General features: G+C 38.4%; 1 protein-coding gene across 7 annotated transcripts in view; it reads right to left on the reverse strand.

The window, feature by feature from the left end:
* PTPN13 (protein tyrosine phosphatase non-receptor type 13) overlaps positions 1 to 21,437 on the reverse strand; it is a 211,284-nt gene extending 189,847 nt beyond the window's left edge. For all 7 annotated transcript variants that reach the window (XM_075203023.1, XM_075203032.1, XM_075202998.1 and 4 more), the window contains exon 1: positions 21,010 to 21,437. The gene's annotated coding sequence lies outside the window, so the exon portion shown is untranslated. The remainder of the gene's footprint in view (positions 1 to 21,009) is intronic.
* Between the last annotated feature and the right edge of the window lie 312 nt (positions 21,438 to 21,749).

The raw sequence follows: 21,749 nt of genomic DNA on the forward strand, positions 1-21,749 counted from the left end.
ATACTGAAATCCGAAGTAGCTTATTAGTTTTCCAAGAGAAGTGGTGTAGATAGAGAATAGCAGAGGACTTAGGACTGAAGCTTATGGTACTCCAACTGATGAATTAAGCGAAGTAGAGGTTGTTACAGAGAAATTAACAATGAAAAAGCGATTAAATAGGTAGGATGAGAACCAGGATAGGACAGTGTCTTGAAGACCTAGGGATTGTAGCCTCTGCAGGAAAAGAGAGTGGTCAACACTGTCGAATGTAGCATAGAGATGCAGGAGAAATACTTCTCAGTATAATAAATAAATTGTGTGTGATATATATATATATATATATATATATATATATATATATATATATATATATATATATTGTGTGTGTGCATGCAAATTTGCATTTTCAATGCCTCAATATATGCACACACAAGTAGGGACCTCCATGTGTATAACAACTATTAACAATAACAAATGCTACAAAAGCAGCAATACTGCCTATTTCCCAGGGGCCCAGGCTCACAACAGAACCTATACCCTGGGGTGCGAGCACACCATACAGCTCATCCCCTGGTGACCAAGGAAGGGTGAAAACACATTACCCAGTGGAAACACTAAAACTGTAGAAGTTGCACAGACCAAACACCTCTGCCATGTCACTGAACTACTACAGGCCAGGGGCATGCTGAGCTGGGCGGCAGGGGGACAACATTGGCTGGGTCACCAGCAGCCAAATCTAGTCTAGATTCAAGTCTATTGGAGGAAAGTATAGGACTAACCAGATTATAGGCTGATAGCATTTAGTTCTTTGTCCTGTGCCGATTTCCACTCCTTTAGTTTACAGTAGAAGAGGAAATGGAGTTGTGCAATTTTTTCCAAGTTTAAGAAAGATGAAGTGGCAGGAGGTTTGAGGGAGAACTGAAGGGAGTATTATACATTCCTAGATGTAGTGTCCTAGGCAACTCCTTCTGTGTAGGCCTGGACATATGGACCACAAATTAAAAGAAGGGCATTATGTGTAGAGACACACATACGCACATGGATGTTACTACAGAAACTGTACTTGATAGCTGACCACTTTATATTGTGCAGTATATCTGAAAAACAGCAATCAAGGAAATGAGTAAATGGACTCTCAAGTGTATAGCTAACGGAAAAAGCAAGGAGCAGAACATCCTTCTACAGAAACTGTGCTCTGCAATACAGCATTATCAATCTGTTGATAAAAACAACAAAACAAAACAGCAGCTTTGCAAATAATCTAGTTAGCCAAGTGCAGTTATAGGGATAGAATGATCTTTTTTTTGGATATTTCAGTTTTCTGTCTGCCACAGAGAAAGAACATAGTGCTCCTGCAGCATTTAGTCTCTAATTTGTTAATGCTTTTCTTTCTGGTTTCCTTGCATACTTCTACATTTACCTCCTTGAATTTATTAACAGCTTAAGTTGGTCCCCCATATGTCACTTTGTTGAACAATATGACTGACACAGAACACATTAGCCCAAATCAGGATCCAGTTGCTTTGCCTCACGCCAATTTGGTCAAGTAAGATACGTATTCTGATCTCTTAACTTGTGGCACAATCTCTACCTTGTAGCCTTTCCTGCCCGTTTTTATTCTAGGATACCAATATAAATATGGCTCTACACATTATACTGGGAGCATATCAACCCACAAGTAATTTTAGTTGCCAACTTGATTGTTTTAGATCAAACTGGGCCTTGTGAGGTTCCTAAAATTGATGACCCTTGACAAGAAAAACCCAACAGAAACAGAAATGGTTCCTTATGGTGCAAACATTTTGTCTGTCTGCTGCGTCATCTTACTTGTGTGGTAATCAGCCAATGGGTAACATTGTCCGTCTTAAATATCATTCTTGGCCCATGCACCAAACATCTAAACCTCCATAATTTGCAATGTGTGTAATTAGGACACTGATTATAGAGGTCAAACACACCAGTATCAATACAAGAACACAGAGAATGACCATCATCCTTGTTTTCTTTAAATATGGAAATGTTGAGTGGTTATTTTAGATTTTGCAAATTATGACTGGTAGACCAAACTACTAATATTTTGTTTTTTTATACAAACAGACTAAATCATTACATTTCTTTAAACCAGTGAGGGCCAACATGAAGTAGCTGGACTTCAAATATGGCGCATAGAGGAAATAGGGGCACTCCCTTCTTCTCCTCCATGTACGGCACATGACCTCTGCGCACTCTACAAAGGAAGTCACAAGATGTGGAAGTCGGATGTCACCGTTTTTGGAGGACCGCAAGAGAAGGTTTGGTGGGCTGCAGGCGGCCCGTCTGTTGCTTGCCACTACTTTAAACAAAACATTATCATTATTTCTTATAGACAAAGCTACATTGCATAAAATGTCATTGTGAGAATATTTACCATTAATGTAAGATTAGTATTTTAACAAATGTATTTTGCCATAATTATATTAAATATAAAAACATACAAATATATAAAAATATAGGCACTCATGTATTATCATAAAATATTTTGCTAAATTTTCTGTCATCATGTTACTAAGTTTTTATTCATTCAAGTAAAATAAGTTTACGATAGATAATAAATACTACATTTATGGCAATCCCAAACTAGACAGCTCTTGCTCCAGGGTTAGAACACACACATTTTCTAAAACAGAAATTCATGTGAGTGAAAATACCCTTAATCTCCCTTAACTGCAGGTAATCCTTTAAAATATTTGACCTATGTAGACAACCTTGTTTATAGGAGTGTAGTGGGCACTTATAATGTTTGACCATAAGTAGACAAAACTATACATGATCCTATAATTTGATGTGTAAAATAAAAGCTCTTCATTCAGTTTTCATATTTGACAGAAAATAATAATAACAACTGATTACTCTAACTAAAACCATAGCCTAAATTTGCCACAACAAACAGCTTTGCTGTACTTAAACCCCTTGCAGTTCATTATATTATTTGCAAAGCTTCTTTTCAGACAGATGTCCAATTATCCTGCAAACCGCTACCAGCAGAGATAAAACATGGTGGCACAATAACTAATCTGCAGACAATGTGACTGACAACCTAGAATTAAACACCAACATTAAAAGCCAATGTTCATATAAAAGTTTTATATTTAATATACAGGTTATTTTGCAGACTCAATTAAGTGGATGTAATATTTCTCCATACGTGACATTTTTACTGGAAGGATTAGAAAGCCTTTTTAGAGTATTCTGAGGACAATAAAATTGTATACCTCTCCCGATGAATATTACAGATCAAATATTTTTCCTGATATACAAAACATTACTTGGCATCTCTAAGATACTTTTTCATACCAAACACTAAACTGTAAGATAACCTCCCTTGACCGATATATTTCCAATGTAAATCCCTAAATCCAAGGAGATAATTTTTGTTTTAGACTGATAAGGCCGATATAAGTCAATCTCCAGACTTTGTTATAATCCAGACACCAGGCATGGCTCGGTAAGCAGCACAGAAGGGTCTGGACAAAAAAAAAAAACAGTGAAATGGGGGGTTTGGAAAAACTCAAGCACTCTTATAAAAGATAAATAAATAATATATTAATAGGGTTACTATATTCTTGAACTTCAATTAAAGAAAAAAAAATGCAAACAATTATTGCAGTCACCATTAATTTTGTTACGAAATATGTGGGAAATTGGTCTTAGAAGCCATATTGTGTAATTGTCCGTCTATCTATCCACACACACACATTATAAATATATAACACATTTTGGTTCATTCACTGTTCTAAATACAAACCTATGCATTCACCAGGATTTGGGAAGTCACCGAGTCTACCAAGAAAGGCTACAAAGGATGTTCATGTTAAGAAAAAAAAAATGCATTGCCTCGAAAAAGAAAAATCTAAAAATACTAGCCTTCAGTTTATTTATTTTTATATAGTAATAGTTATTTGGCTAAAAAATAAAGAATTAGATCTCTATGCTCGCAATATTTTTTTTTAACTTGGTTGCATCATTAGATGCATCAGTAGAAGACTCCTTACTCCCCTAAATGTTTACTGAATGACATAGGAATTTACTGCTGATGTTTCACCTGTCCCAGTCCTTTTATATATAGTAATTGGAAGAAGCAGGAACTTTAGCACTGATTTACCCAGTCTGATTTGATGACTAGCCACCAAAAGCATGGTTGAGTAACACTCCTGGAAATGACAGACAGGCGTGTTCAGTTAATTCCATTATTAAAAGTGTCAATCACACCTGAGTCATTCATGTGATGTCACAGTCTTTAGAGATGGTTAGCTGATAACTCTAAACAAAATGCGGTTAACTATCTACAAGTATGTGAAAAAAAAATGTTATATAGGATGGATGTCACACAGGACTATAAAATCTTGTAGCTTAACAAATGTAGCATGAAATCTCTGCATCTCTCTCCTGTTAAAAATAATATATTATAAACTTCTAGAGTCCTGTCAAAAAAGTCTTCAACAGCTAAACAGCATGTCATATGTAGGCAGAGGGGGAGGATTTTACAGTGCAAACAGAGCTCAGAGGGATATTCCAAAGTATCTCAGCTCACTACATAATGTGCCATGTGACTATGGTTGCCATGGTAGTCATAATTCTGTGGAACCTTTGTGGAGTAATAAATCATTACTAGCAGCCGGAAAACAGTAATTACCATGTTTCTTCTAATAGCATGCCCCAGTGATTTATGTTAACGGAAAAAAGCAACTTATTTTTTCATGGAGTACTGTTTTAGAAAAGTAAAATAAACTAAATGGTCCATTAGACAAATGAGAGAGTAAACAGGAAGAATACTATTAGAAAGGCATAGAGAACAAGTATGACTAAAAATGTGCAGGGTAATGCATTAGACAGTGAATTAAATTGGCATTTACTATACCACCACATTGCTTGCTTTAGACCAACTTTAACATCATGGATCCAAAACAAACATTTATCACTTATGCTGAATACTTTCTGGTTGGTACTGAATTACATATTTGCCTTAGTTGCTTTATTTTCAGAGAGATTCTAGTTTAACCACCTAAAAAATCATTTCACTTTTTGATTGGATCTAAACAAAAGATACAGAAAGTTATCTGAATCTCAATTCAATCATTTTGATTTTATTTGCACTTTTTAACTATGTGTGTGTAGCTCTAATAAATACATATGGCTCCTGCTATTGTAGCTGACCCATAGAGAGGACTGAACATGTAGCTACAAATTAAAAATTACAAAAGTCATCGTCACCAACAAAGGTGAACTTTAGAGATTTCTTTAAGTAATGTAAAGTGAACATATTGAGGAAAACATGCACCCCCAAAATTTGCAAGTGGCAATTTGGATTAATTTGCAAATAGAATGAATGAGCTTCATACAACTGAATTGCTTCTAAATAACTGTCCTTGTGTAATTTGCCTCAGGGAGAAATGCCTATTGTTTCTGACCACTTCAGAAGTCTCAGAATCCCAACCAAGAACACAGCAGTTAGCTTGTGATGTCTGCCCTCTGCTCATAGTAATGTATCAGTGGTTGGAGTATACCTCCCAACTGGCCCGGTTGAGGCAAGACGGTCCCAATAGTGGAGGACTGCCCCTGGAGATGTGCCCTGACTGCTGGTAATGTTGGGAGGTATGTCCCATCCTGCTGAAGGTGGTAGTCACTATTTCGACTCCAATAATGCAGACAAACTTTAGACTTATGTAACAATTCCGAATATTATAAAGCCAGCAAGGAGGAAATAGAGACTTACTATATAACTGACATGTAACATTCCCCACAGGCTCAATTACTGTCAGATGTAAATTCCGATTTTCTAAAATGTCTCCAGTGCTAATGACGTCAATTACAATGGTCAGAATGAGATTGTCGTTTTTATAGCGGCAATGGGCGGACCCGCGCCTGGATTACATTATACAGGCGGATTGTTCATCCATCCAACTCAAGGCGGCCCAATATTCCGCCGGACACCGGCCCCCACAGCCCAGGGGACTGGTATGAACTACAGTGCTTTCAGCACTGGGCTGGTAGTCACCTGGGGGTGGGGGTGCATACGGCTCCCCCTTATAAAGACTCCAGCTACACACAGACCAGTCTTGGATGGTTCTTCTATGTGAGGGGAACGCAACACAGCTGGTTTCCACTCTAGTAGGGAGACCCCACACTCACTGTCTCCTTGCTTTAGTGAGAACGAGCCACAAGTGTCTAGTGCTAGGACTGGTTTAGAAATCTGTAGGTGGGTCACATTGTCTGAATTTTTTGTAAATATATTTTATGTTGCTTGTTCTATTAATTTCAATAGCTCATATATTACAATGCATGTAGTGCACACATTGGAAATACTATTGACGTGAATGGAATAAGCTCCATGTACTTGCATTCTGGTTACATTCAGAGACACATTCAAATGCATCCAGCACATATAAAACTGCAGGTATACCGTATACAAACACAGAGATTATATGTGTAAGTATTGTAGGGGTTTTTTTTGTTTTTTTACACAAATGTAACATCAGTGGGTAAGCAGCCTTAAAAATGCATAGGTCATATGAAGTTATAATAAATTAAAAAGGGATATAGATACAGAGTGCTTTTAAAACAAAAAGTTGTACTTCTGTTTTTTATGCCAATTTTCTGTAGGTGCAACTTTCTTTGGAAGAAAATACTTTTTTTTTTTTTTACAAATGTAAAAATAAATGCAAATTTTACAGACTAACATTTTCCCTGCAGTACATTTTCACGTTATCAAGATGGCAGAGTTGCCTTTGCTGTCTAAAGAACTTGATATGCAGCTCTATTTATAAATAGACTACATGTATACGAGTAACGCATATAGCTGGCACACAGTAGATTTACTGCTAAATCAAAGTAAAATAACATTTCACTATATTATTGCAACAATCCAACATTTTTGAGGATTGAAAGCAGTCAAGATGGTAAAGACAAAAGTATTTCGATATATGCAAGTCCTATCACAATGATAATGAACAGTGGTGGATCTACTGTGGTTGCAGCCACAATGGGAATGGGTGGGTGGGGCCTGGCAAGCCACCCCTCCCCCAAGACTCCCACAGTAGACCACTTGCACCTCCAGGTCATTACCCCCAGAGGCTACACCTCTGCTCTAAAATGAGCCAGAACACATTGCCCATCAGGCCACTTATACTGCGCTGGATAATCCACCTAGTCACAAGTTAACAGTGTCCAATGACCGACCACCAAATGTCTCCTATTCTAGTGACAAATTCAATTTATCCACAATCCAAAATGTCATCTTAATACTGCCACCAACCGCTTTCTCATCTTCTATCCATATGACAAATACTCCCTCTCCAGTTTCTAAATCAGTCACATCCACTTCCCAGTTTTGCACTATTTTCTCTTCCTGACCCGTTAACCACTTGACTCTTGCAAACCTAAAACTGCTTTTAGGACACTCACTATTACAGCTGGACCCGTGGCAGGCTCCCTGCTGTGGTCTAAGCCTTTGCGGATGACTCCTCGGGGGACTTTATCATTGTGTTGCATCCCAAATTAGGCAGTTATAATGAATCCCTATGCTTAATGGGCCTTTAGTGTACACAGAATTTTAAAAAATGATTGAAGTATCCTGATAGTAATCAGTTTAATAATTGAGTAAATTAATTAAATTAGTTAATTAAGTTAAATGCACTTCATTCTGCCCTTGTATACGAGAAAAATATGTTTGCTAAAGTACCTAAGTTGGAAATAGCTCTACATGTACATACAACATACTTCCTTTTCAACAGTTTTACTTACAGATACATAGTTTGTCATAAATTGTTCCAGCATAAATTATACTAAGTGTGCCATACAAAACAAACAAAACAGTGCTATAAGTCCATGTTTGCTTTGCAAGCATTTTCAGGGTGGCCAAACTATATAGCTACCGCCGTTATATGCCAGTTCAAGCTGACAGCTAATTAAAGCGGACATGAATTCAATGGTCTTGCCTTTAGGGATAATTATGTGTCATTCCTCACTTAATCTCCCAACACAGAATACCATCTTTTCTGTAGGCTGTGGAACAGATATAAACATTGTGCAAGCACATTTCAGTTTGGAAATAGTTAATTAAGAACACACACTATGCCGTTTGTTAGTGGTCTTCAGAATATATAATTTGTGTCAAGAAGCTAGTGAGGAAACAATATGTAAAACAGATGTAAACCAAGACTGGTGATTAGACCATCTGTAAATAATCAACACCAATTGTGACTAGAAACACGGCCTGCTGCAAAGTGACTTTGCTGATAGACAGTGGCATATTATATGGCATATTATACCATTTATAAACATGTATGTAGGGGTTCCCGATAAAACTTTATGGACATGAAGTCTAGTACGCATATACAAATACCTCCCTTGAATCACCCAGAAGATTAGTATTATCTCAAATATATCCAGTATTGATAAACACTGAAATCTTTCCACAGAAATTTGTGACTGCAATAGCAACATGAAATGACCACTAGTTAGGATCATTTCAGGTTTAGGGGTATGAGGGGGGGGGCAGATTTTAATCAAATATAAATCACTGTACTGCTTTTGTTCAAATACATTCTGAAGACATCTGACCCCACGGATCTTATTATTAACATAAACATGGTAGCATAGGTGCCAGTTCTGTGGGTACTCGAGCGCCCTCTATATTTGCAGCTTGTACATACTTGTCAACTGCTTTTAACTCCCCTCTGGGAGATCGCGGGAGAGGGAGGTGAAGTGCAAGTACTGAGGGAATGGGCAGACCTGTATCACAAATAGTATCATTGAGGCCACCCATCAGGCCCACCGCACTATGAAGTGGGCAGAACACAGGGGAATGGTTTGATCTCCCAGGAGCCTGGAAGAGCTAACCAGAATTCTTAAGTCTCAAAGAAATTTTGGGAGAGTGGGAAAGTATAAGTTTGCCTCAATACAAAAACGTTTTTGTCCAAGAGACTTAACAGTGCAGGAGGTAGGACCCATAGCCAGCTCTCACCGGCGCTCAACAGCATGGAAGACTGGTCCAATCAAATTCTGGTCTCCCTGAAAGTCAACTCTATGGGGCATATTCAATTGTAGTTTTTCCGCGCCACGTAAAAACTACTACCGTTAATACAATAGTAGTTAGCTGGATTTCAGCTCGCGGCTCAGGGAGCTGCGAGCTGAAATCCAGCAAAAAAAATGACCGTAGTAAAGTTTTTTCTGTGCATTATTACTGTAATAACGGTAATAATGCGCAGACCGCGAGATTGTCAGCGTTTCCGCCGACAATTGAATATGCCCCTATGCTGTTTACTCCCTGCTTGAGCGGGAAAGGTTGTGACAGTGCTGCCAGTGTGACAACGCTAACTGAGCAGGGAGTTTTATTTTTCTTCAGACTGCTGCATGCAGGCTGAGCACACTTGTTGTAACAACTGAGTGCCAGGCAGAGTACTGCCCTTGGCCATTTCAGGTATTAGCCAATAGCAGTGTGCCTCGTCACAGTGTATGAACTGGGAGGATCATATTTTGGAGATAACATTACAATGTCAAGTCTCCAAACATGAACTATTGGAAGTCACAGGGAAATTTAGTGCATATAAATACTACATGCATAGACTGAGACATCCACTAATTATTACACCTCATTCTGCAATAAATACGATCTGCACACTAAATTATAATGTAAGTAAATATAGGTAGAGAAATATCAGCACATAAAAAAATAAACACGTAAGATGGGAGTCAGACCTAAATAAATGACAAAGCAGGCACTATATAAGAAAATGAGCATGAGCTATTAATTTAATAGAGGGTAGGTGCTATTAATTTATTAATGGGGGCTATTCATTTAATGTTGAGGTGCTTTAATAGTGGGGTCATGGTGGTGCCTACTAATTTAAGGTGAGTGATGGGGCTATTAATTTAATGCTGGGTGGTTTGGGTGCTTGTGGCTCATGTTGGAAGACAATAAAAGCAATTTAAATGTGAATGTGGCTGGATCGCTTATGAATAACTGATTGTATAAATTTTTTTAAATTAGGGGCGCAGTGCGCCAATTTGTATCATTGCAGATTATTGTACTATTGAGACTCAAGAATTGTACTGATTATTGATAATGTGTTATATTTCTGTATTAGAAATGTACAGATTTCTGAATAGACAAATGTTGGAGGTAATTTGTTTTGTAACTTCTGAGACAGTATGTCACGATTTAGTTTTGTAACTTTTTTTTTTTAGAGGAAATCCCATTTAGGCTAATTAGACCTTTTTTCATCTGTGAGTGACCAACACTTGAATACTTAGCAGGGGGTAGTTACCTGTATCATTTCTTGTTAAAAAGATAGATCAACCACATGAATAACGTAAATAGTAAAGTGATTTGGTAACTCACAGATGTAAATTTTCTTAAAAGTATAAAATTGCCTTCACTCCAAGGTTAGAGAACATACTATATTTGATAATTAGCATTAGGATGCAATATCTCAGACATTCTGGTGCTAGCTGGGACCAGGGGTCTGGGTTTCCCCCTGCCAACATGGGTGTCAGAATCTGTATAAAGAGAGCTCTGTTTTACCATGTATCATTCCATCTGAACTTTTAGATGATTATCAGTACCACTAACTGGTGTGGAAAAGTCCTTGTCAGGACTTTTGAGCAATAAAATATCACTGCTTGAAGATTATGCCATTAACTATTACCTGTTGTATCCTGTGGCCAACAGATAATAGCTTACACTCTAATCTATTTCCCAGCTGTCCTGTGTTGAACCCTGCATCTCTGTGTCAACGCTCTGCCCGCTACCCAGAAGTCCTGATCCATAGTAAGAGGTCAGGAAGTACCAGTCAGCCCACAGAAAAGAGGCACTGCAGCAGCTATACCAGCTACCCCAGAATTAAGCAGTTCTAGGTGCCGCAAATGAGCATAGTTGTGGCAGCAGAATTCTCCCACAACTATTGCGCAGTCGGCATTCGCAGTCGGCAACTGTCTGGTGGCACCAGTAAGAGTGGTCGGTAACAGTCAGTTACTGACTGTGAAAAAGAAGCCCCGATATACTGGAGAACATCATTCCTTTCCTCTTTCCCCTGCAGACTGGATGGCAAAGTAAGCCCATCAAGTCACAGTGAGTGTTATTAATTTAATGTTGAGACTAGTTAGGGGGAAATAGGCTTTATAGTGAATGCAATTGATTTCATGTTAAGGATGGTTGGGGTGATGGAAGCATAGAGTGTTCGTTAGTTGTTTTGCTTTCCAGGAGATGAATAGTAACCATCTCTTTTCCAAACAGATCCCCAACATTCCAGGAACCAGCCAAACAGCAACTGAGCAAAAGTCACCAGCAGTAGCACAGGATAGTTAAAGCTGCAAGAACAGGTAGGAGAGAGCATTACAGTTTGTCAACTTAGCATTGTTGCCTCACATCACTTTGATTCCTACCATTGGGTTTCCTCCAGATACTCCAGTTTCCTCCCACACAGACCAAAAATATACCAATAAATTAATTGGCTGCTGACAAAAATCAACGGACAGACGTACGTGTGTGCGAGAGAGAGTGTGAATTTAGACTGTAAGGTCCAACGAGGGCAGGGACTGAAGTGAAGGATTATATAGAACCCAAGATGGCTGCCTCGCCCTCTGCAATAATGAAAAGTGCTTTGAGTTCTATTGGGAGAAAATTCTTTATATAACACCTAATATTAACTGACCCAATTCCGGTTGGTCAGTCTCCATATTTAACAAGCTGGTACAATGTGGTAATGAGGCAGAAATGTCGAACAGTCCACATTAGACTTGTAAATTTTTCTAATATGTTACATATGATGCATGGGTGATGAGAGTACAGACTTATTCAGATGTAATTTGGTATAACATGATGATGCAATGATACAATTACCTATGATTTAATATTAAAAGACAATAGGTGGGGCTTACAATCATGTAGAAACATAACTCCCAGCTACGCCGATTGGTTAGTCTTTAATGACGTGCGTACTAGTGGCAAGGGAAGGGGTGAGGCAGCTCAACGCTTCCCAAGTTTTAGTCCTCCCTGAGCTCGCCTTCGGAGGGGGGCATACCAATCCTTTCTAGTGAACTACGACCCTTTTTCGCATGTGTGTCTGTCCCAAATTCTCCATCACAAATCTTGGGAGATATGAGAACACCATATAAACAACTAAATATGGTTCCCATCTTATTCCTGATATAAACCAACCTAATAATGGTCTCTTCTATCTTTTAAGGCACAATACAAGTTTAAAATAGTTTTTGCAACTTTCTCAGTCTATTATGTAAACATAAGGTCTGACAACTTCCGAAACCCTTTACATTTAATTATGAAAGCTGCAAGTACCTATTACATGTAAACACACGTTAGGTTTCATTTCCCATTAGATAAAAGTGTGAACTGAAAAGCATGCAATTGTACTAAGAGCATGATGGCACACTTATGTTTCTCCATATCAACTACGGCAATGACTATTTGTGGGGATGTGGTTAGCAATAGTTCAGAGTTTGCATTATAAAGACAATAGCCAACAAAAAAGGAAGTTAAAGCAGCCCTTTTAGGCATGCATCTAGTAGTAATTTTTCTTGTCTGCGCTACTACAAATCATTAACATTTTTTCCAAAATCTCTCGGGAGGGAGCAAAGTATGGCTGTCAGTCACATGCATAGCTCTCAGCAGGTCATGCGAGTCATATGAAGGCGGGGTGGCTAGGAGTTCCAAAGACCCTCTGCTCACTATATCATGTACCATGTGACTGTGGTTGCCATAGTAGCCACAGCACTGTGCAGAATTATAAATCTGGAATAGCAGCCTGAACAAATAAATCTAAGAAAAGATTCTTATTTCCTGCCACAGTGATTTTTTTGTTATTATTATTTAAACATCACACGTGCCACAATGTTCTTGTTGGGTCTCAATGGCTACTGACCAACAAGCCGGTTTTTAGTGAGCATCTATTTCAAAGACAAAAAAAAGAAGTAATATACAATTTGAATAGGTTATTTAAATAGAGGTGAAAATTACCATGAAATACATAGCATGCGTACACAATCATCTACATTAAAAAGGCATAAGTGAAACAAAACTACAATAAAAAAAAGACAGATTCTTATAGACTCACATGAAAATTTCTGTAAGGGTCCAAAACCTGGACTTTACAAATGCTGGAGTGCTGCAATGCTTTTATCAAGCTAATGCCCAATGAGAAGACACAGTCACGCTCATTGCGGTTTCTTATCAGTCCTCCTGCTCACAATCTCGTGTTCTGCAGCCATTTTAAAGAGGTGAACACTTTCTTTGAAGCAAAATATTGAACTAAATTATTTCCATTAGAAAGAATCTCTTACCCAAAAAGTGTGATTGCATATGATGGTCACACGTACAATTACACAATATGGTGCTTAATTAATATACTATATCTGTAGTCTTCTCAAATGTATAGAGATGTGTGCCATTAAAACTTTTGTAGTTTCTTTAATAAGCAATCTGCATTCAGTTCCCTTACCCACTGAGCCTATACCCCATCATCACCCGTACAGATGTGCAAGCTCACATGGCTGACAGTGTCAACTGCCTGTCACTCTTAAGGTCATAGATCAAAGGGAGTCGTTGCAGGTTATACTTGTTGTTTTTTTTGTTTTTTTACACACCCATGGAGAGCCATACTGTAGGCACCTGTTTAATGGCCCATCCAATTCTGTAGTTATAGCCAGCATTGAAAAATGAAAAGTTCAACTTGTTTAAGAGGACAGATTTCAATGAGTAATACTTGCAAGTATACAAATGCACATAAAATGACAATGTTCTCATAGATAAAAACCAAGAGGAATTGTAGTTATAACATTTGCTTGAATTGCTTTGGATAAACAGATTGATTTCAAGAAATTTGGAGTGTATCCATTAAACATCCAGTGGGCGCACATTTAGGCTGATTGGTCAGCACGGTGGCCAAGTGGTTAACACTTCTGCCTCACAGCGCTGGGGTCATGAGTTAAATTCCCGTCCTTGGCCTTATCTGTGAGGAGTTTGTATGTTCTCCCTGTGTTTGCGTGGGTTTCGTCCGGGTGCTCCGGTTTCCTCCCACACTCCAAAAACATACTGGTAGTTTAATTGGCCCTAGTCTCTGTCTGTCTGTGTGTATATTAGGGAATTTAGACTGTAAGCTCCAATGGGGCAGGGACTGATGTGAGTGAGTTCTCTGTACAGCGCTGCGGAATCAGTGGCGCTATATAAATAAATGGTTATGATGATAAGCAGCTTTAACAAGTCAGCAACACTAGCGGGTAAATGTATCAAGCGGAGAGTTTTCCGGCGGATTTGAAAAGTGGACATGTTGCCTATAGCAACCAATCAGATTCTAGCTGTCATTTTCTAGAATGTACTAAATAAATGACAGCTAGAATCCAATTGGTTTTTCAAACCCGCCGGGAAAACTCTCAGCTTGATACATTTACCCCTAGAAGTGTTTATTATAAGTTAGGCCTTGTTTACATGAGCATCATTTATCCGGAAGACGTGTGTGAACACAAACACTAACTCAGCACAGCATATGAATAATCATCATCATTACTTTATATAGCACCAGCAAATTCCGTAGCACTTTACAATTGTGGAAAAACACAGTAATAAACAATACTGGGTAAAACAGACAAAGTGGTAAGAGGGCCCTGCTCACAAGCTTACAATCTATAGTAATAATTGATACCTAGGCAAAAACAGACAGCCAATCTGCACTGGTTTTTAAAAAAAGAAAGAAAAAAAAAAATCACATACGGTCTTTTGCAGTTATTGACCCAAGATGTTTTTGCTTAAAATCCTGTGTATACTGAAAGTTTATTTTTTTCCAAGAAATCAATGATTCCCATGTTGGGCCAAGTTAGCACTGTGTTCACACATGGGTGATCGCAACGCATTAGAGCTGAACAAATATTGCTCATGTAAACTGGGCCTTAGATGGGTCAAGCTGAAATGAGTTTAAAAAAATAAATGAAAATATAAAAAGTAGGAATGTCAAGTTATACATTTATAATATGTCCATCAGGTTGTACACAATGGGCCTGATTCATTAAGGCAAAAAAGGAGTAAATGTTCTCTGGGACAGACCATATTACAATGCAAGGGGTGCAAGTTAGTTTATTATTTTGCACATAAGTAAAATACTGGCTGTTTTTTCATCTAGCACACAGATACTTGCTAAATTTATTATTACACTGAAATTTAAAGTTTATCTAGGACATGCCCTATCCCAACTATAAAGATGTCCCCACATTTTAAATTTACCCTCCCCTCCAATGCAACATGGTTTTGCCCAGGTGCAAATTGTACTCCTTTTTTATGCTTTGCTCTCCTTAATGACTCAGGCCCAATATATGCAAAGTTAGCATACAATTGCAAATTTGTTAATAACTTTACAATACATAGGAGCAAAAAAAATGGAAAAATAAAAAAAGTTGGCATAACTGTAGAGTGCCATAAATCAGCTGGCATAATTACAGCAAAACTAAATTACCCCAAGTAATACACAATTGTTAAGTTTGAGAGCTGGGGTCATTCCCATGCTTTCATAAACTTTACTTTGCCTCAGGCTAGCGAGGCACAAACTCTGTACTAGTTTTTTCTCATATTAATAATTTCAAGTTTTCATTCACTTAGGAGGTAATCTATTCCACATTCCAGAGCACAAAGGCATTTCATTCCAGTCTGTTGGTAAAATGATAATCCGATTAAATTGTGCCACTGTACAATCAAAAATCCCTGGGGACCAGAGGTCAACTTGTGCCAAAACCATAAAGCAAAAAGTTAAGATTTCAACGAGTGTTTAGGTCTCCAATTACAAATGCAGCACATGGTTGTATGTCGATTTAAGGAGCTATAATACGGTGATCGTCAGGCAGAAGGGCTTTCAACATTATAGTAGCTATTTAAATATATATGGAGATATTAACAGGCAAATAGTATAGTGGATTTCAGTTTGAGCATTGCTCAACATAACTGCAGAAATACCTTGATGTTATCATATTTTTTATGTTACATTGGTACAATGCAGCCATATTATACTTGTAAATAAAAAGAAGAAAAAAAAAAAAAGATGAAATGAGATTTTCAATGGTAATTATTTTCAAACTGCAAGATAGTTTGCAATATAAACTAGGGCTTAAAAAACAAATAAGAGTGATTGTTGTGCTGTGTTTTACCATCTCTGCGTCTCATCAGGAGAGATAAGACGCATTCTCTCCTGGGACTTAAACACCAGAGCATAGTTGCCAACATTGACAGCTTGTGTCCCGGGAGGCAGGTGGGTGTGTGGGGGCGGGGCTCGAAGAATCGCGCCATTGGCCCTGCCCCCAAATCTGTCACCACCTTTTTCGACCAATAAAACCGCCCCCTCCATTTACTTTCCGCAGCCGGCCCGGGAATCGGGAGAATTGCCCTCTCTCCCGGGAGTCTGACCCAGATTTCGGGAGTCTCCCGGATAGTTCGGGAGAGTTGGCAAGTATGCACCATAGTGCATTTTATTTTTCAGTTATTTATGGTATATTAATTCCATAACACTGAAAAATGCATTTGTGCATGTGAAATTAAGAAAAATCAAAAAAACTCTGAAATAATAAACACCAAATTCCCCCAAACAATAAACACTGAAAACCAGTAATCCTACTAAACATACAGGCAGTAGTAAAGCAGAAGCATTGCAAAACAAAGGTCTTGGATTTTAGAAAGTCTGATTTCAACCAAATGAGAATTCAATGATGTGACTGACAGGGTGGGAATTGATGGGTTGAGTGCAGGATCAGTAAACTAACCTAAAACATGTATTATTAAATGCAACAGTGTCAAATATGTTGGCAAAACAAGAGGAAGAGAAGACCCGATAGGGTTTTCCAAGGAAGTGACAGCTGTTATAAGTGCTAAACTGAATATAGAAATACTGACCCAATAAGAAAAGAAATATATAACCCCTCCCACAAAAAAAAATTACATATAAAGCTAGTCTAACAGGGCACAATAAAATGGGCTAAGTTGCGCACATTAAAAAAATATTGCTTTCAATACAAAAGGTAAACTTTTTGATGCAAAGTGAAAAGGAAAAATGAAGGAATAGTTAAATTAAAAAGTGAGTGGTTGGATATGTGAAAAAAAAAAGAAAACTGCAGACTGATTACATGCTTATTTCTGCCCTTTATTTCTTGTGAAGATGCAAAGGGGTCAACAACACGAGAGGGAAAAGCTACACCCTTCTGTACTCTAGACAGAAATATATTTACAGCAGAAGAGGTGTTACTTGAATTCTCAAAGTCAAAGGGGTCTATGCATCAATAAGATGTGGCACAGCTAAATATGCATCGCTGCACATCGCAGTGGTGCATATTTAGGCACCGCTAAGATGCACCATGCTGGGGCTACTCATGGTAGTGACCCCTCTCCTGCGATCTTTTTTTCCTGCTTAGCGCTGCCAGTGACAGGAGGAAGTGCTGTGCACAACTTCCACTGTACCAGATTCTGCGAAGCCAGAGAGGCTTCAGCAGAATCCCATAGGAAATGACAGGTGGCGTTACCTGTCCGAGCAATGTGAAGCTTATCAAAGCTTCATACATTGCAGAACATTGCGGTCCCCATAGTAATCTAGTAACGGGACTCCTCCGTTAGGCAGTTAATATATAGCAAACTTACTTAAAAGATGCGGAAACGGCCGTTTTCGCATCTTTTAAGTACGTTTTTGCTTGATGCATAGGGGCCAAAGATACCATGAATCCAAAAGTAGTACTTGCAGCGACATCAACTAAACTTTTTAACCTATTGCTGCCAACAGATATAATTCCTTGCAATTGGAGAAAGGCAAACGTACTGTAGTTCCACCAGACAAAAAAATAAAAAAAGAGAATCAGTAGAGAAGAATACAACAATACAAACCCTTGTGTCTCATTTCAATAGCAGGGAAATTAAAAATGTTTTTAAGGAGTCAAACAACTTATAAATCAGCACAGATTTGCTGCTAACATGATGTAGTGGATTTATTGATCTGCTAACCAAAATGATAGATCAGTGATTACACTTAATACGATATCCCATGAAACATTAATTCAGAAAACTAAACTGAAAATGCTGACTTGAGTCAGATAATGGAAAAAGGTTTTGCTAAAGGACAGGAGTAAGACAACATTAGGAGAAGTAGGACATTGTGAAAGCTTTAAGTCTTCACTGGTAAATAAATTAAAAGAGGACCTGTCACCAGGTTCTCTAATTATCTTACTGCAACTAATCAAAATAAAAAAATAAATAAAAAATTGGGTTTCACTATGACTTTATTTTTAAAAAGAGCTCACGCCAGAGAGCAGGGCGCTCTTTATGTGCTGCGCTCTATCCTGGGCCTGCTTCCTCCTGACAGCACAGCACAATGCCTGTGAGGTATAGTTAAACCTGGCCCGGGAGCGAGCTCTCTACGGTGACAGTTCAACGCATACATTTTCACAAGACAGAAAGAATAAAATTAGGCAGAGAATCTGGCGGCAGATCCTCTTTAATTCCTCCTACCAACAGTCCTGAATTTCTTTAGATAGTTCCAGTTTTTCTGTGCCCAAAAGAGGCATGACACTGCCCAGAATCGGCATGTGGCCTAAATTTGTCCCACATTGGGTCTTTACTAATGTCAAGTAAGACAGCAAGCATTACTGTTCTTGTAACAAAAGTTTTAAACAATCAGCGACATTGCATGCTAGATATGGCTAGATATAGTGGGTTTAAGAACAGCTTACTTGCTATTGATAGTGGACTTTATACCATAATAGTACTTGGTCTATACCATACTGTGTCAGTGACTGTCCAATCAGCTACTTTCAATATCCTTGCTTAGTCCCAAAAAGAATACAGGGCGCTGAGTATTCCTGGGGAAAAGACCCCATCTGTGCTATTGTTTCAGCCTTGCCGACTGACTACTACCATGATGACCTCTTAGAAAGTGGGTGGTACTGTGATATATATATATCCAATATATAAATGTCTAGTGGCGTGTGTTTGTCTGTCTGTCTGTGTGTGGAAAAAATAAAACCAAGCTGCAGCGCCACCTGCTGGGCGGAGTTATACACTGACCTACTAAATTCTTAGTGTGTGTGGGGAAAAAAATTCAGAAAGGGCTGAAATTTGGTATACTAAGATGTTTTTAATTTGTTAAAAGTGTTTATAAAGATTTAAAAAAAAATATATATATATATATATATATTTCTTGAAGGAGAAGTGACAGTTGGGAGTGGTTGGTGGTTGCCGGGGGTGACAGTGGGGAGTGGTTGGTGGTTGAGGCCTGGGCTATGGCCCAAATGCATGACAAGAACCTTTTTAACACCTTAAGTAGCTTGATTTGACTAGAATGCATGAGTATCATGCACGGGTTAACATATATATATATATTTATTAAATTATACACACACACATAGATAATAAAAGAACAATGTGAAAGTTCTGCTCTAATTGTTTATGTTTTAAGTATGTGATATGTAAACAAGTAAAGGTAAAAAAAAAGAAAATGTCTGCAGCATTATAATAAAGTTGGTGGACTTTCAAAACGGGTGCTTGGAAATTAAGGCAAACCTCATTGTGTGATATAGGTTACATTCCCTGAATGCCAGTTGCCCCCAAGTGCAGGAAATTATGCTACAGAAGGTCAGAGACTAACAATGTGGTCTAAGCACGGAAATATGTCTGCATGTACTCAGCAATTTTGTGTCATTTTCTGATTAAGGAGAGTATTTGTGACAATCAAGGAGAATACAGGACAACATGGTTTACCTTTCTCTACAACATATTCAATTTTATAGAACTCCATGTTAAAATATAAAAGTTCAGACAAGAGAGGGAGCAGAGATATCACAAACATTCAAATTTCTCAAACATGAGTCTATTTTAAGTACTTAAACACACACACATACATGTATCATAAATTGACTACAGTACAATGGAATAAGTACAAGATGGATTAACTACAGTATTACAATGGGCCGACTACTAGATGGACCAGTTTGTCATCAAATTCTAGTAATTGTACTTACATCAATCAGTTTGCATGAAACTCAGAGCACACTGAACATTAACTAATTTTTGTGTAATATATATATATATATATATACACACACACCAAAAAAAATAAGGACTGCACAGGGGTATTTAAAAAAATGCAAACATTCACTGAGAGCAAAGGAAATAGAATACTGCCATACACACTACCTCCCTACCATAGAAACCCATTGTTGTTTTCACACGTCACTAATGAAGTGTCCTGTTTATGTCTATGTCTATTGGAGTGGGGCAGCATTATTATGAACTGGGCAAAGACAGTCACATTCAAAACAAAATAAAGAAGCGAAGATGATGAATTATCTCTAAAGAAAGGAACTAAATATATTTGCATCAGCTCATCCATAGCAGTTTGGGAAGTAATCAAGGAAATTATTAGAATAAACCCTAGCCTAGGACCCCTTAATCTGCAACACCTTCTCAACTACATGTTTGCTGGATCAGGACTACAAAACTCTGCAAACCACAATGAGATTTCACAGCCCACCCCCACCAAGGTTCAGAGCACGGCCAGATAACCACTAGGGAGCCTTTACCTTAAAGCTCAGTACTGAGTGGCACTGCAGGTGTTAACAGTCTGTTTTCTACAATACCCAGAAATTTAACACATTCTAAGTCAATACAGACAAACCAATTCAATAAGTTAGTACATACAGTACGATATTAGGAAAGGCAAACGTGGTACGTTTCTGGCCCTAAGTACAACAAAATATGTATTAAAAACTACATCAATAAAAAAAAATTAAATATCCAAGACTGCTATATGCTTGGATAGACAATATGCTTGCAATAATTACAGAAAATAGTTAATTAACTTAAAAGGAAGAAAAAAAAACCATAGGCGAACAGCAACAAGTGTTTCATATTACACAAGTTAGAGCTAAATCTTGATTCCGTGTGCCAAGAGGACTGTAGAGCTTCTCCTTAATTTGTGTGGTATTTATAATCACACGTGAGCTCACGACCTGCCTGCTTACCTCTCGCTGGAGGGTCTAGCACTTGTACATCAGACTTCTGTCGGCTTTTGTACTTATTCCCGGTGTCAGATGACTCTTTCTAGAAGTTTTGGGGAGTCAAATCTTGAGCAAGAGGGGAAAACATCCAGTAAGGCAGCAATAAGAGCATCTCCTGGTACAGATACGACCAGGGGCCTCCAGTCAGCCTGTGTGTATCCAGAGACAGGACCACATGCCAGAGTCACAAAAGCACCAAATTCCAGGGTTTTAGAGATAAACAGGTAGAAGATAAAGTGCAGATCACTCGCTGCGTAGGGAAAGGGGGTTGAGGATCCTCTACCCAAGCTTGTCCCGTGTGCTTTCCATGTCCAGCTGCAGTTCCCTCTTTGTTGTGTTGCTACTTCTCCGCTGTGTGTTCCAGAGCAGGGCTGGATCTTGTAACCATTGTAACAGGGACGCACAGACTGCCTATCAAACTGCCTGGCTCTCCCTGTCTGACTCACCCCTCCCCACCTCCCCCTATAGTCTTTCTAAAAGGCTCTCTGCTGCCACCTAATGGTGCATTCTACTGAGCTGATTTAAATTGCATCTACTCACACTCGTCATATGGGAAGATGTTTTAAGGACCACTAATAGCTAGAGATGTTCACTAACCCCCGTGTTTTGGTTTTGGATCTGGATTAACTTCAAGGGCGGCAAAACCGCCTTTGAGTGTTTTGGTTTTGGATCCCGATTTTTTTTTCTAAAATTCCTAATTTTTT

This window comes from Mixophyes fleayi, chromosome 1 (genome assembly GCF_038048845.1).
Source record: "Mixophyes fleayi isolate aMixFle1 chromosome 1, aMixFle1.hap1, whole genome shotgun sequence".
Taxonomy (NCBI): Eukaryota; Metazoa; Chordata; class Amphibia; order Anura; family Limnodynastidae; genus Mixophyes; species Mixophyes fleayi.